Source organism: Palaemon carinicauda, chromosome 4, assembly GCF_036898095.1.
Source record: "Palaemon carinicauda isolate YSFRI2023 chromosome 4, ASM3689809v2, whole genome shotgun sequence".
In the NCBI taxonomy this organism is placed as follows: Eukaryota; Metazoa; Arthropoda; class Malacostraca; order Decapoda; family Palaemonidae; genus Palaemon; species Palaemon carinicauda.
The window spans coordinates 131,525,525-131,540,524 of record NC_090728.1 but is presented as its reverse complement, the minus strand read 5'-3'; positions in this window follow the sequence as shown (position 1 = coordinate 131,540,524).

The window sequence follows — 15,000 nt, the reverse complement described above, 5'->3', positions numbered from 1 at the left end:
AATTTAATGTTTTTAGATTGCCATATCATTAAAATGTCAAAGTTAACCGATTGATATATGCCTAGCATTTGAAATATACGGTGACAGAAAAGTTCCTGGCCTAAAGAAATTACAATTTCTTGTTAGCGAGATGACAATACATTCTAAAGCATTCCGTTCTGAGGTTTTCAGTTAATTAAATAATATCATTGTCAGTAATTTAAATAAAAAAAACTACTGACATTCTAGATTTTATGCTACTGTTCTACTGGGAGCCAATTAAAATCATATTAAAAAAGCTTTTTTCTCTTCGAGGTTCATAAGAAAAAATTAAAGTATTTGGTAAATTTTAGATTTACAAAATAGAAAATTAACTTGAGTATCAATAGGAAATTCTAAAACTTAATTTTACTGAACCTGAAAATTATCGTTTTTTCATTGTGAATTTTGACAAAAAATTTGTTATGAGGATAATTTCAGTTCTTAGCCTACAACCCTGTAAGTTAAACAATTTTAGAATATCAACAAGATACGAATACTTATAAAGATGAATATTTTTATTAGCAGTTGTGAAATAATATTCCAGTTAATTTAATTATATTAACATAACCATTAGTCGAAAATAAACAATGAAAGGATAAAATAACTTTGACAGCAAGAACAAAAATGATAATGATAATAATTATAGTACTCTGTCTTCTCGATGACCCTTATTATCTCTTTTTCAGGATTACTGCATACAGCTAGTACCTGTGCAAAAGTCATACTTCATGGTGGGTAGTCAAAATCATGAATAATTTGCGAATACATTTTTTAATGTAAAGTTTACAAATTTACAATACGGTTAAAAACATACAGTGAACAAGCTTGAGTGTTGGAAACGATGAGAGCTACGTCCTTATATATGGCAAATCTGGCTTAGGCAGTGAGGCAGCGAATTTACATTAGCTGCCACGGGCGTCGTGGGCGGAGTGAATAGATTGTCTAATCCTCATTGGCTAAGTCGCTCACCGAGAGCAGCAGTAGAACAGTCAGACTGCCTTCCCACTCACTCATGGGTAATGAGTTGCTATCTTGTCCTCTGGGAGCTTGGCTCTGATTGGTGGGAAACTATCCTCTTGCTGATCAAACCTATCGGGGTTGGTTATGTCTTGATCAGTTAGGTTGTCTTGGTTGGAGATGTCATGGTTGGTTAGGTTACTTTTCCGTATGTTGTTCCTTCGACATCAGGGGAGAAGGAACATTTCCTGGGCCATTGTTAAGTGTCAGTTTTCTTTCTGGATAAGAAGAGCTGTACGTATGTGAAGTCTTCTGCTATCTGGAGCATGGCCGATGATCTTATTGCTCTTAATTATTTCCTCACGTTTGATGTTATTGTCGTGGACATGGAGGACATGAGATTTTATTGAACCTTGTTGAACATAACAGGACAGTCTCTTTGACAGACGCATGGTGGTCATTCCTATATAACGTCCGGGGCATCCTGGAACAGGGGTTAAGTAGGAATAGTTGGTCTATCTGAAGATGTCCTGAGTCAGCCGGGCTGAGTTGTTCCTCATGATGAGAGAACTCGTCTTGTTAGTTTGATAATAAATAGTCAGCTTGATCTCTGTGTTTTTATCTACAGGGAAGATATGACTCTTTATTTTGTCTCTCAGGGCCTTTTCATCCTTATGGTAATCTCAGAGGTTAGGATGAGTTTCCCTAACTGCTGAGTGTGTCTCTTGCTAGAACGAAGTTTATAGGACCCTTATCCCTTCCCCACCTCTCTTTCTTTTATTATCTTTTGGCCGCAGTCCTATTTCCGTACCTAGTGTAGGTTAGGATGGAGGACCGGCTCAGCTCTCTGCCGGCTGGCAATTACGTGTCGGCCGGCAGAGACCCCTTGTTCTTTGCAGAGTGAACGTCAGACCTCCCTTGGTCTCCCATCCATGTCTGCCGGTAGAGTCCGGCAGGCTATGGATTCTTTGGAAGCCTGAATGCTACATTCTCCCCTTCCATAAGTTCAATCTTTCTGGATGGAAGGTCGTATGGCAATGCCGCCTTATAATCTTACATCCATGCTGTTTCTCTGAATATTGTGTTGTATCCCTAACCCGGCTGCCGGCTTAACAACCCACAGCCGGGCAGGTGGAGGTTCTCTGGTTCTTAACTACTGCCGGCAGGCATGGGTATTACTACCTTTGCCTGCCGGCAGTGGAAACACATCCCGAATCTGTTGGCCACTACGATTAGCGGCCGGCAGCCGGGTATTAGTGTTTTCAGCTGTCGACCGGCAATGATTGCCGGCCGGCACACATTTGCGAATCAGTGGGCTGCCGCCTATCCTTAGGGGTAGATGCCGGCCGGCACGTGCTGGCACACGCCGCCACTTACCGGCGCATGCTGGCCGGAATAACAGCATGCGATGTACAGTAGTTACTATATTTGTAGTGTAGTACACACTGCATTAGTAAAACTGTAGTACAGAGTTTGTGATAACACTAAAGTTCTTCAACATACTTAATGTTATCTTGTACAGCCTTTTGTTGAGACCGTTCTATATATAGAAAGTGAGTTCTTTCTGTATTCTTTCTAGCCTGTATATTAAACCTTTATTTCAAGGCGTTACTAGCGAGCTCGATGAAAGAGAGGGGCTTCATTAACTCAAAGGTGCCCGCCTTGAGTAAGAAGCTTCCCTCCTTTGTGGCCTCTCCTACCAGAGCCTTTCCCTTCTTGGAAAAGGGATATAAAGCAGCCTTAAAGGCGGTGGAGGCAGGGAAACCATGCCCCTCTTTGGAGGAGTGCAAGCCGTTATCTCTGACCTTGCCCTTGGACCAAGAAGACTGGAAGGATGTACACCTTACCTTCTCAGTCGGGAAGCTGGAAGCTGATATAGGCTGAACGTCAGTTCGGTGAGGAACTTCCAAAACTGTCGGAGGTTTGCTTGCGTAGAGAGCAGGAGACAAAGGAAAGACTTGCGGCATCGATGTCGTTGCAAACGACATTAGAAACAAAGGCAAGTAACCCCAAGAACCAGGACAGGTTCATGGTAGTTGCCAAAACCCATCTCGCCACAGTTACGAAGGATCTCTAAAGCTTTATTAAAGCTAGGAGAGCCTGTAGAGAGTTTGTGTTCGCCTCGGCTGCTGTGAGGCACGAACCGAGAAAACTGATCTCCTCTCGTATCTAGGGCAAAGACCTCTTTCCCAATGAAGTGGTTAAAGAGGTTGTAGACAAGGCCGCCACAGAAAATAGGAACCTTCTCAAAAAGTGGGGCTTAGATCTTAAGAGAAAGTCTTTTCCAGATGAGGGTCTCCATCCCAAGAAGAAGACAAAAAGGCCTAGGCAATCCTCTCGGCCGGTTAAACCCTACCAACAGCAACAACAACAACAACTTCCTGTGACCGCGGTGCCTCAGATAGTGGCATAACCTCCAACCACGTACCAACTGGTACCTCAACAAGCGGCGACACAGTCCCCAGTTTTTATCCCAGCCTTCGAAAGGGAGACTTCTTCCTTTCGTTTGAGAGCTAGAGGAACAGCCAGAGGTTCTTCTAGACGTCCTTCAAGAGGAAGGGGATCCAGGGGAGGACGCGGTCAAGGAGGCAAGGCCTCAGGTCCACAACAGCAGAAGTGAGATACTTCCAGTAGGAGGGAGACTACAGCTATTTAGGGATCGCTGGACCTTCAATCCCTGGGCCCACAGCCTAATTAAAAATCGACTAGGTTGGAGCTGGAGCAGTCCTCCACCTCAATTCCCTCAATTCTTCCAACACTCAAACCCCGTTCTGGAAGAATATGTCCGAGAACTCCTAGACAAAAGTGTAATCTGGAAAGTTAAGTCCATAAAATTCCAAGGAAGGCTGTTTTGTGTTCCAAAGAAGGACTCAGAAAAACTCAGAATCATTCTATACTTATCGCCACTCAACAAGTTCTTAGTGAACTACAAGTTCAGAATGGTCACACTTCAAAACATAAGGACCCTGCTGCCCAGAAGGGCATATATTGTCTCTACAGACTTGTCTGACGCTTATTGGCACATTCCAATTAATCGTCACCTCTCCTCCTACCTAGGCTTCAAGTTACATAGAAAAATTTACGCCTTCAGAGCCATGCCTTTCGGGCTAAACATAGCCCCAAGGATTTTCACAAAGCTCACAAACGCAGCCGTCCATCAATTACGCCTAAAGGGCATCCCAATAGTAGCCTACTTGGACGACTGGCTGGTGTGGGCAGCATCCAGGACAGAATGCATGCAAGCTTCTAAGATAGTGATCCAGTTCCTGGAACATCTGGGATTCAAGATCAACATCAAAAAGTCTCGACTTTCTCCAGCTCAAAAATTTCAGTGGTTGGGAATCCACTGGAATTTGGAATCACATCGACTTCCCATTCCTGGTAAGAAGAGGAAAGAAATAGCAGGATCTGTCAAGAGACTATTGAAATCCAAACGGATATCAAGACGCGAACAGGAAAGAGTGCTGGGCTGTCTACAGTTTGCTTCGATTACAGATCCAGTGCTAAGAGCATAGCTAAAGGATGCAACAGGAGTCTGGAAAAAATACGCATGAAACGGGCGAAGAGATCTAATAAGACCACTACCGACTCGACTGCGAACTTTTCTCAAGCTGTGGTCCAATGCCAATCAATTGAAGAAACTAATCTTTTCAAGTCATTTCACATCAACTTTCTAGAAGCCATGGCAGTACTTCTGACTCTAAAGAAAGTTTATCCTCGCCACTCGACCCACATAAGATTAGTTCTAGACAGCAATGTGATAGTGATAGAATCGACAAGGGTCGAAGTCACCTCAAATCAAACAAGTGATATTGGCCATATTCTGTTTGGCGGAAAGGAAGAAATGGCACCTGTCAGCAGTTCACATTCAAGGGTTCCGCAATGTGACAGCGGACGCTCTATCCAGGTTTACACCTATAGAGTCAGAATGGTCCCTTGAAGTAGGATCGTTCTCCTTCATCTTGAGCTATGTCCTGGAGCTGCAGATAGACCTCTTTGCAACGAAAGAAAACAAGAAAATAGTTGGTTACGTGTCCCCATACGAGGATCCGCTAGCAGAGGCAGTGGACGCTATGTCACTAGACTGGAACAGATGGTCCAATATTTATCTGTTCCCTCCGCACAACCTCCTTTTGAAGGTTCTCGATAACCTGAGATCCTTCAAAGGGAAAGCAGCAATAGTGGCCCACAAGTGGCCAAATAGCGTGTGGTTCCCTCTGGCATTGGAACTACGACTAAAATTCGTACCGCTACCGGATCCATCCCTGTCTTAGCGAGTACAGAAGTCGACTGTCTTCGCTCCATCACAGAAAACACGGAACCTACATCTCATGATTTTCTCTCCTTAGCGATGAGAAAAATATTCGGTGTTAAAAGTCAGTTTAGACTTTTGGAGGAAACCAGAAGACATTATGAAGCTTCAGGGAAGAAATATATATGATTCTTCATTGTGTATGAATAATGAACAATGAGGAATGCGCTTGGAAGGTTTTGATTTTAAGTCATATTTCTGTTTGTACTCGCTTTGGGGGCCAGAGTTAGTGATATAGTGGCTCTCTTTAGAGAGGAAGGCCACGTCCAGTTCTTGGAGGGATAACTGAATCTATTTCCAGACCCAACGTTTCTTACCAGGAACAAGCTACCCACCAGCAGGTGGGGTCCCTAGAGAATCTGCACTCTGAAGGAAGATGCATCTCTATGTCCAGTGAAGTGCCTAAAGGTCTATCTTCATAGAACTTCAGAGTTTATGGGAGAACAGCTGTTCAGAAGAGAAACCCTGGGTTCAAAGTTATCTATAAGTAAGGGCGAAAATCATCCGTGTTATTCGCAGAACGGATCCAGACAGTATACACGTTAGTCATGATCCGAGAAAAGTTGCCTCTTCCATAAAATTTCTTTAATTATATGGACTTTGAACATCCTTGTTTGTACACCGGCTGGTAGTCATCCAAGGTGTTCTTTATGCACTATGCGAAACAAGTGGAGCAACTTAAGAGGTCTGTGGTAGCAGCAGGTAGAATTCTTTAACCTTCTGTTTCAAATCTACGAGGAACAGTGTAATTAATTTGGGACGATTAATTTAGAGGGTGCGTGTGTAGTCACTGTGTGTTACTACATACTGAGTGATAGGACACGAAAGTGTCCTTACAAACAGTTCCATTGACGTCGGTGAACTATAGCATAATACGGACACTTGTGCCAAGCGTTTTTTACGCTAGTGTAAATAAACAGTATACAGACTATATCATTATTATTAATAATTCAATTGAAGTGGCAAATCTGTTCCCTAGTAGACAAAACAATATTTTCTGTTGACTGTTTTTCTTTATGCTTTACGCATATCATCCACATTTTATAAATTTTTTAAATGTTGATTTGATATGTACGTTTATTAAATTTTAATAAACTAGTTCATAGTGTTATTCGCCCACACTCATTTTATTAGAAATGTACTGAGCATTAAGATTAAAATATGGATATTTTTATCATGGTATGTCTTTTAAGACTGTTCCCTGATTCAAGCAAAAGTTCACTCACTTCAACCCTTCCTTAGGAAGGGTTGACGTGGTATCCTAACGGGATAATGGCAAAGAGGCAAAATTTGTTCCTATGCGGATACAACCATTTTCCAATAGTTAATAAGAGTAGTCACATTAGGGAAGGTGTCACAAATTCATACTGACATTGGTGACTCTCATACAAACTTTGCTTTATAATGTATAGGGCGAGACCACTATACAAGCTTGTCGTTTTGTCATCCATGGTTGTTATGTACTCCTCGAGACTTTTTCCAGAGTCTAGTACGACTCTTCCCTGTAGGGGGCAGGAAGCACTAACATAGTTCATGCTTAGATGAAATGATGTATGACGGTAACATCATAGGTCTCTAGGTCTAGACGGACCAGGAAAATACTTTCTTGAGATTACGGCACCGATTGAGAATACACAGATACAGTAATGCTCTGGTAAATTTCCATCAGGACGACATGGCCTGAGCCCAAAAAACGGATTTTGAGCGAAGCGAAAAATCTATTTTTGGGTGAGGTAGCCATGTCGTCCTGATGGACCCGCCCTTCCTTTTATTGTAAAAGGGCTGATTGACCCCTTTTTATAATATAGTATCTGTAGCACCTCGTATATCGCTACAAGGAATAAAGAGGGCGCTACCGCCTTCATCAGATACACACTGGAAACGGAATAGGAGAGATGCCTTATGAGCGGCTCTCTTTGCATTTTCGTTTCAGATTCTTGTCACTGTAACCCCTCGAAGCGTTAATACTGTTCGGGGTGAAGATAGCTATGTGACGTGTCAAGAATACGTCCTCTGATATTATGCGATATCCCTGTGAGATTATTTAGGGATATTCGCTCCAGGAGTTAGAATTCTGGATACCTTAAGGTAAAATTTTCTGGGAATATCACTGTAGTGAAATATACCCTAGGAAGCGACCTATTAGGAACTTCCATCAGGACGATATGGGTACCTCACCCAAAATTAGATTTTTTGCTTCGCTCAAAATCCGTGTTTTTTTCTTTTTTTTTCTTTTAGTTTTTTTTTTCCATTTTCTTCTTTATTTCTCTTTCAATATTTTTTTTATTATTTTTATTATTTTTCATTTTCATTCCAATCGAATATTTTATTTTTATTTTTTTATATTCATATTCACTTGTACATTTAATATTTTCACTTAAAGTAGTTTTTGTTTTCGTCCTTTATTATTCTCATTTTTTATAATTTTTATAATTCTTATTTTCATAATCTTAATTTCAATATCGGTATTTCTTTATCTTTTTTTTTTTATTTCTCACTTGATATTTATATCATTTTAGAAAATTCAATATTCTAATTTTTATTTTTGGTGGTATTTTTTTATTTTTATTGTTTTATTTTCTCCATTTGTTAATCCAATTTTTATTGCAATTCTTTTGATTTTGTTCCCTATTTTCATCTCATTTGTTCTATTTTTTATTTTAGTTTTGATTTCTCATTTTTATTTATAATTGTTTTTAATTTGTTCCTTTTCATTATTTTTATTTCTATTTTCCTTATTTTCCTATCTATTATTATTTTTAGTTCTATTATATTCTATTCAGATTCATATTCATGATTTAAAGTATTTTATTTCATTCTCTTTTTTTATTATTTTAATTTTTATTATTATTTCTTTTTTTTATCCATATTATCGTAATTTTTATTATTTTGACCGTTATATTTTATTAGTTTTATTTTTTTCCTTATTTTTACTATCATATTTATTCTTATTTTTATTGTATTTGTTATTATAATATAAATTTCTCTTTTAGTTATATATATTTAAATTTTCTAATTTTATTATGGTCATTAGATTATTTGTATTTAAATATTTCCATATATAGTCTCGTTTTGATCAGTTCCTTTATTTTTTATTTTTTCACTTCATTTTTATAATTTTTATTGTTTCCATATTTTTTTCTATTTCTAATATTCTTTTTATTTCGTTTTATTCTTTTATTTATACTACCATTTTTAAGTTTTTATATTATTTTATCTTTATTTCCTTCTATATATATCATATTGAATTTTTTCTTCGTTTCTTTATCTATTTCTATTCATATTTTTATTTTGATTTATATTTCATTTGTGTTTCCTTGTTGTATTTTTTTTTATTTTATTTTATTTATATTTTTTATTGTAATTTACTTTCACTCTCTTTCACTATTATTTTTTTTTCAATTATATTTAATTTCACCAATATATTGTTTTTCATTTTTCCTTTTTTTATTTATATTTTTTGTTTTCATATTCATATTTTTAATTTTTTTTCAATTTCTTTTTTTATTATTCATCACATTCAATATTTTCATTCCTATTTCATGTGTATTATTCATATTTTATAGTTTCTTTTATTATTCTTATTTTTATTAAATTGATTCAAATTACTTTTATTTTTTTTATTTTCTTTAGTTAATTCATATTTTCTTTTCTAATATTCTTTTTTAATTATTTGTATTTTTTTTATATTTTTCGGTTTTTTTAATATTTTTTTTTATTTTTATTTGCTTATTTGTGGTTTTTTTATTTATTCATATTTATTTATTTTTGTATTTTTCAATTTGTTTTCATTATTTTTTTTATTATCCCTGTTATTACTATTTATATTACCATAATCTCTGTCATTTTTATTTTTATTTCTATTATTTATATATTTTCATTTTGAATTTTTTATTTGTATTATTTAAATTTTTATTATTCTCAATTTGCTATTTTTATTATTTATATTTTTATATGTTTAAATATTCTACTATTCTCTATTAATCTTATTTTTATTAGTAATATTCGTATTATTTTTATTATTGTTTTTTATACTCTGTCTTTTATTTTTCCACCTTTATTTCATTTTTAAATCATATTCTATTATTATTCATATTTGCCTTACACTTTTCTTTTTATTTCCATAGTTTCTATTATCTTATTCCTGTTGTTTTTTTTATTTTGTGATCTTTTATTTCTAAACTTAATAGATTTTTTCCATTCCTATTCTTATTTCTAATTTATTTTCTTTTTTTTTCTAATTGATATAATTTTTTTTTATTCACTTTTCTGTATTTATTACTTATATCTATTTCATATCTTTTTGTATTTCATGTTTTTTTTATTCGTGTTATTTTATTTATTATTTATATTATCATTTTCATTTTTATAGCATTTCTTATTGTTATTCTTACTTTTGTCATTTTCATTTGTAATATTTTTATATTTATCATTTATATCATTTTCCTTCTTTTAATATCTTTATTAGTTATACTATTTTTATCATTTTATTCATTATTCTTATTATTATCTTTTTTTATTATTTGCATATATAGTTTCTCTTTAATTTCTTTTATTTTATTATTTCTGTTTTTTATTTCTCGCTATTTTCAATATTTTTTTTATTTTTTTTTAGATTTTTTATTTCATTATTGTTTCGTTTTAATTATTTTTATTGTTATTCATAATTTTATATTTCTTATCCTATTTGCATTTTTACATTTATTTCTATTATTATCTTTATTCTTTATTTCTGTATTCATTTGCTTTTATTCCTGTTACTTGTTTATATATATATACTCTCTCTCTCTCTCTCTCTCTCTCTCTCTCTCTCTCTCTCTCTCTCTCTCTCTCTCTCTCTCTCTCTCTCTCTCTCTCTCTCTCTCTCTCTCTCTCTATATATATATATATATATATATATATATATATATATATATATATATATATATATACAGGTGTTGAGGTACCAGTGATGGGAGATGAGAATGAGAGAGAGATTACATTAGATGAAGTGAGGAGAGCACTAGATGAAACGAGAATGGGAAAAGCGTCTGGTATGGATGGTGTGAGAGCTGAGATGTCGAAGGTAGCGGGTGTGACTGTACTTGAATGGTTGGTGAGATCGTTTAATATGTGTTTTGTGTTGTCAATGGTACCAGTAGATTGGGTTTGTGCATATATTGTAAGGGAAATGAGCATGAGTGTTGTAATTCAAGAGGTATTAGTTTGTTAAGCGTAGTTGGAAAAGTGTATGGTAGAGTAATGATTAATAGGATCAAGGATAAAATAGAGAATGTAATCTTAGAAGTACAGGGGGGTTTTAGAAGAGGTAGGGGTTGTATGAATCAGATTTTTAGAGTAAGGCAGATATGCGAGAAATATTTAGCAAAAGGTAAGGAGGTGTATGTTGCGTTTATGGATCTGGAGAAAGCGTGTGATAGAGTTGATAGGGAAGCAATGTGGAATGTGATGAAGTTATATGGAGTTGGTAGAAGGTTGTTGCAAGCAGTGAAAAGTTTCTACAAAGGTAGTAAAGCATGCGATAGGATAGGAAATGAAGTGAGTGATTGGTTTCCGGTGAGAGTGGGGCTGAGACAGGGATGTGTGATGCAGCCGTGGTTGTTTAACTTGTGTGTTGATGGAGTGGTGAGAAAGGTGAATGCTCGAGTGCTTGGACGAGGATTAAAACTGGTAGACGAAAATGACCATGAATGGGAAGTAAATCAGTTGTTGTTTGTGGATGATACCGTACTGGTTGCAGACACAAAAGAAAAGCTTGGCCGATTAGTGACAGAATTTGGAAGAGTGTGTGAGAGAAGGAAGTTGAGAGTTAATGTGGGTAAGAGTAAGGTTATGAGATGTACTAGAAGGGAAGGTGGTGCAAGGTTGAATGTCATGCTGAATGGAGAGTTACTTGAGGAGGTGGCTCAGTTGAAGTACTTGGGATCTGTTGTTGCAGCAAATGGTGGAGTGGAAGCAGATGTACGTCAGAGAGTGAATGAAGGTTGCAAAGTGTTGGGGGCAGTTAAGGGAGTAGTAAAAAATAGAGGGTTAGGCATGAATGTTAAGAGAGTTCTATATGAGAAAGTGATTGTACCAACTGTGATGTATGGATCGGAGTTGTGAGGAATGAAATTGATGGAGAGACAGAAATTGAATTTGTTTGAGATGAAGTGTCTAAGGAGTATGGCTGGTGTATCTCGAGTAGATAGGGTTAGGAACGAAGTGGTGAGAGTGAGAACGGGTGTAAGAAATGAGTTAGCAGCTAGAGTGGATATGACTGTGTTGAGGTGGTTGGGCCATGTTGATAGAATGGAAAATGGCTGTCTGCTAAAAAAGGTGATGAATGCAAGAGTTGATGGGAAAAGTACAAGAGGAAGACCAAGGTTTGGGTGGATGGATGAAGTGAAGGAAGCTCTTAGCGATAGGAGGATAGATGTGAGAGAGGCAAGAGAGCGTGCTAGAAATAGGCCCTGCTGCTTCCTCCGATGCCATAGATGACCGCAGAGGTAGCAGCAGTAGGGGATTCAGCATTATGAAGCTTCATGTGTGGTGGATAACGGGGGAGGGTGGGCCTTGGCACCCTAGCAGTACCAGCTGAACTCGGTTGAGTCTCTTGTTAGGCTGGGAGGAACGTAGAGAGTAGAGGTCACCTTTTTTGTTTTTGTTTCATTTGTTGATGTCGGCTACCCCATAAAATTGTGGGAAGTGCTTTGGTATATGTATGTATGTATATATATATATATATATATATATATATATATATATATATATATTTATATATATATATATATATATATATATATATATATATATATATATATATATATATATGTATATATATATATATATATATATATATATATATATATATATATATATATATATATATATATATATATATATATATATATATATATATATATATATATATATATATATATATATGTGTGTGTGTGTGTGTGTGTGTGTGTTTGTTAATGTATATATATATATATATATATATATATATATATATATATATATATATATATATATATATATATACATATATATATATATATATATATATATATATATATATATGTGTGTGTGTGTGTGTGTGTGTGTGTGAATATATACATATATATATATATATATATATATATATATATATATATATATATATATATATATATATATATATATATGTATATATAAGTATATATATATAAATATATATATATATATATATGTACAGTATATATATATATATATATGTATATAAATATATATATATATATATATATATATATATATATATATATATATATATATATATGTATATGTATATATATATATATATATATATATATATATATATATATATATTTATTTATTTATTTATATATATATAAATATATATATACATATATATATACATATATATATATATATATATATATATATATATATATATATATATACTTTGTATGTGGGTTCTGAAAGATTTATGTTTATTACCAAATGTTCTCATTCATGTCTCATACATTTTAATCATAGATGTGTATTTGGAAACAGTTGAAACAAAAATGATAAAGTTTACTCAAATGGCTAAATATGACATTGGTTCTTTTAATATTTTTCTCAGGATTACCACTCTTACTATAATCTAGAGTAAAATTATATTGGAAATATATTATCCAAATATCATGACTTTTTTCCTTTCACATGTTGCATTATTGTAGCACAATTGAGTTATGTTTATAATATCAATGAAAATATGGCTGAAAGTTTTGACATTCCTAAAATACTATTCTCATATATATAAATATATATATATATATATATATATATATATATATATATATATATATATATATATATATATATATATATATATATACATATATATATATATATATATATATATATATATATATATATATATATATATATGTATATATACATATATATATATATATGTATGTATATATACATATATATATATATATATATATATATATATATATATATATATATATATATATATACAATGTTAGAATTAAAATATATTTTCTTGAAGAAATTTCACATAAACAAAGAAAATTTCGTATAGAGTCTACTTTTTCGATGATGATTGATACTGTCCAAACTTGAAACTCTAATCAGGATCAGGACTAGTAACGTTTTCCCATGAGTTATAATTACACAATTACACATATTCTGGTTTATAACGCAATGGATGTGATAACGAACAAAAAATACGCTTGAAGAATTAACAAGGAATAGTTATGGTAATGTAGTCAAGTTCTAGTGAGGGACAATGGAGCTGATTAGCAACCACCACCCTGGAAAAGATCACAAGTATTAACAAGGAATCCGGTACAAAGGAAATTAACAACAGATGATTTGCTTTGAAGGCCTTCTCTAAAGAGTTATTCCTCACATTATAACGAGACAAGCGAAGTCTGATCTAAAAGTTGCTCCTATGAACTCTTTTTTTTTTTTTTTTAAACAGGTAATTATCCTTTTCATGAATTTCCATAATATTTCACTCAGAAGAAAATCATCCTTAGCCTGACATGTGAAACTCATTAGTCTTGGATTTGAGATTTTTTTTTTTTTTTTTTAATTTAGTAGGTTGTTGCAAACCAGAAATCTAATCTGATAGATGACGAAATAATACGAACATAGGTGATGCATGTTATATATACTGTTTGCGATGTGATTCCCCTGTAAAAAGTAAAAATAATCAGAATGATAATAAATAATCAAATCTAAAAGAAAATAAATAAAAATTATAAAAATTATGTAAAAAAAGGTAGTGTACAAAAGTTAACTATTAGGCAAGATAATTGAAACGACTATGAGATTCCGAGATCATGAGCACATCTCACTTTTGATTGCTTCTTCTCAGGAAGGTTATGAAGACTGGCTTTAAAACTAAGAAATTAGTTCAGAATGAAGGCATGAAGGAGCTGATTGCTTCATAATTGTAGAACATAATGATAGAAGAGGATAGAAGAGCTAAATTCACTCTAAGTAGAGATAAACAAAGTTAACCCTTTATTACTTGAAAATTATTTTAAAATCTTACTTAAGATACATTGTCAATTCTAAAGTAATTGAACCTTGGAGGGGGGGGGGTGTAACAAATTTTCGAAACAAGCCAATTTAGATCGTTTAATCAAAATATATAATAATAACTAATTACTTTTGTCAGATGAGAGAGAGAGAGAGAGAGAGAGAGAGAGAGAGAGAGAGAGAGAGAGAGAGAGAGAGAGAGAGAGAGAGCGAAAAGAAATTATAATGGTGGGAGGGGACATAGAAATGTGAATTGATATTTTATTTAATCTGTTGCATCATTCATAATTGCTGACATTTCTCTGTGGAAAGATGTGGAAGTCTGATGAATTTTATGCATATTTGGATGACATTCTCATTTTTATGTGTTAAATAAATTTTAATTTCAAAATATGTGATACTTTATCTATCCTCTCTTAACTGTATATTTCAAACTATTCATAATTAACTTGAAAACGAAAAGGATTATTACCCTGGATAGGTGTGGTGGGTCATATACAACCTGAGGTAAAAAATAAAAAAAAAAAATTTTTTGCCATAATTTCTCGTCCGTATTGGTTGCGAGTGATTTCGACTAGCGAGACATCAGTTCAGTGTGCGCATCAGTTGGTGAGGACGCATTTCATCCCAGCTCTTTCCCTTGTGATATTTCTGAGATACAATCG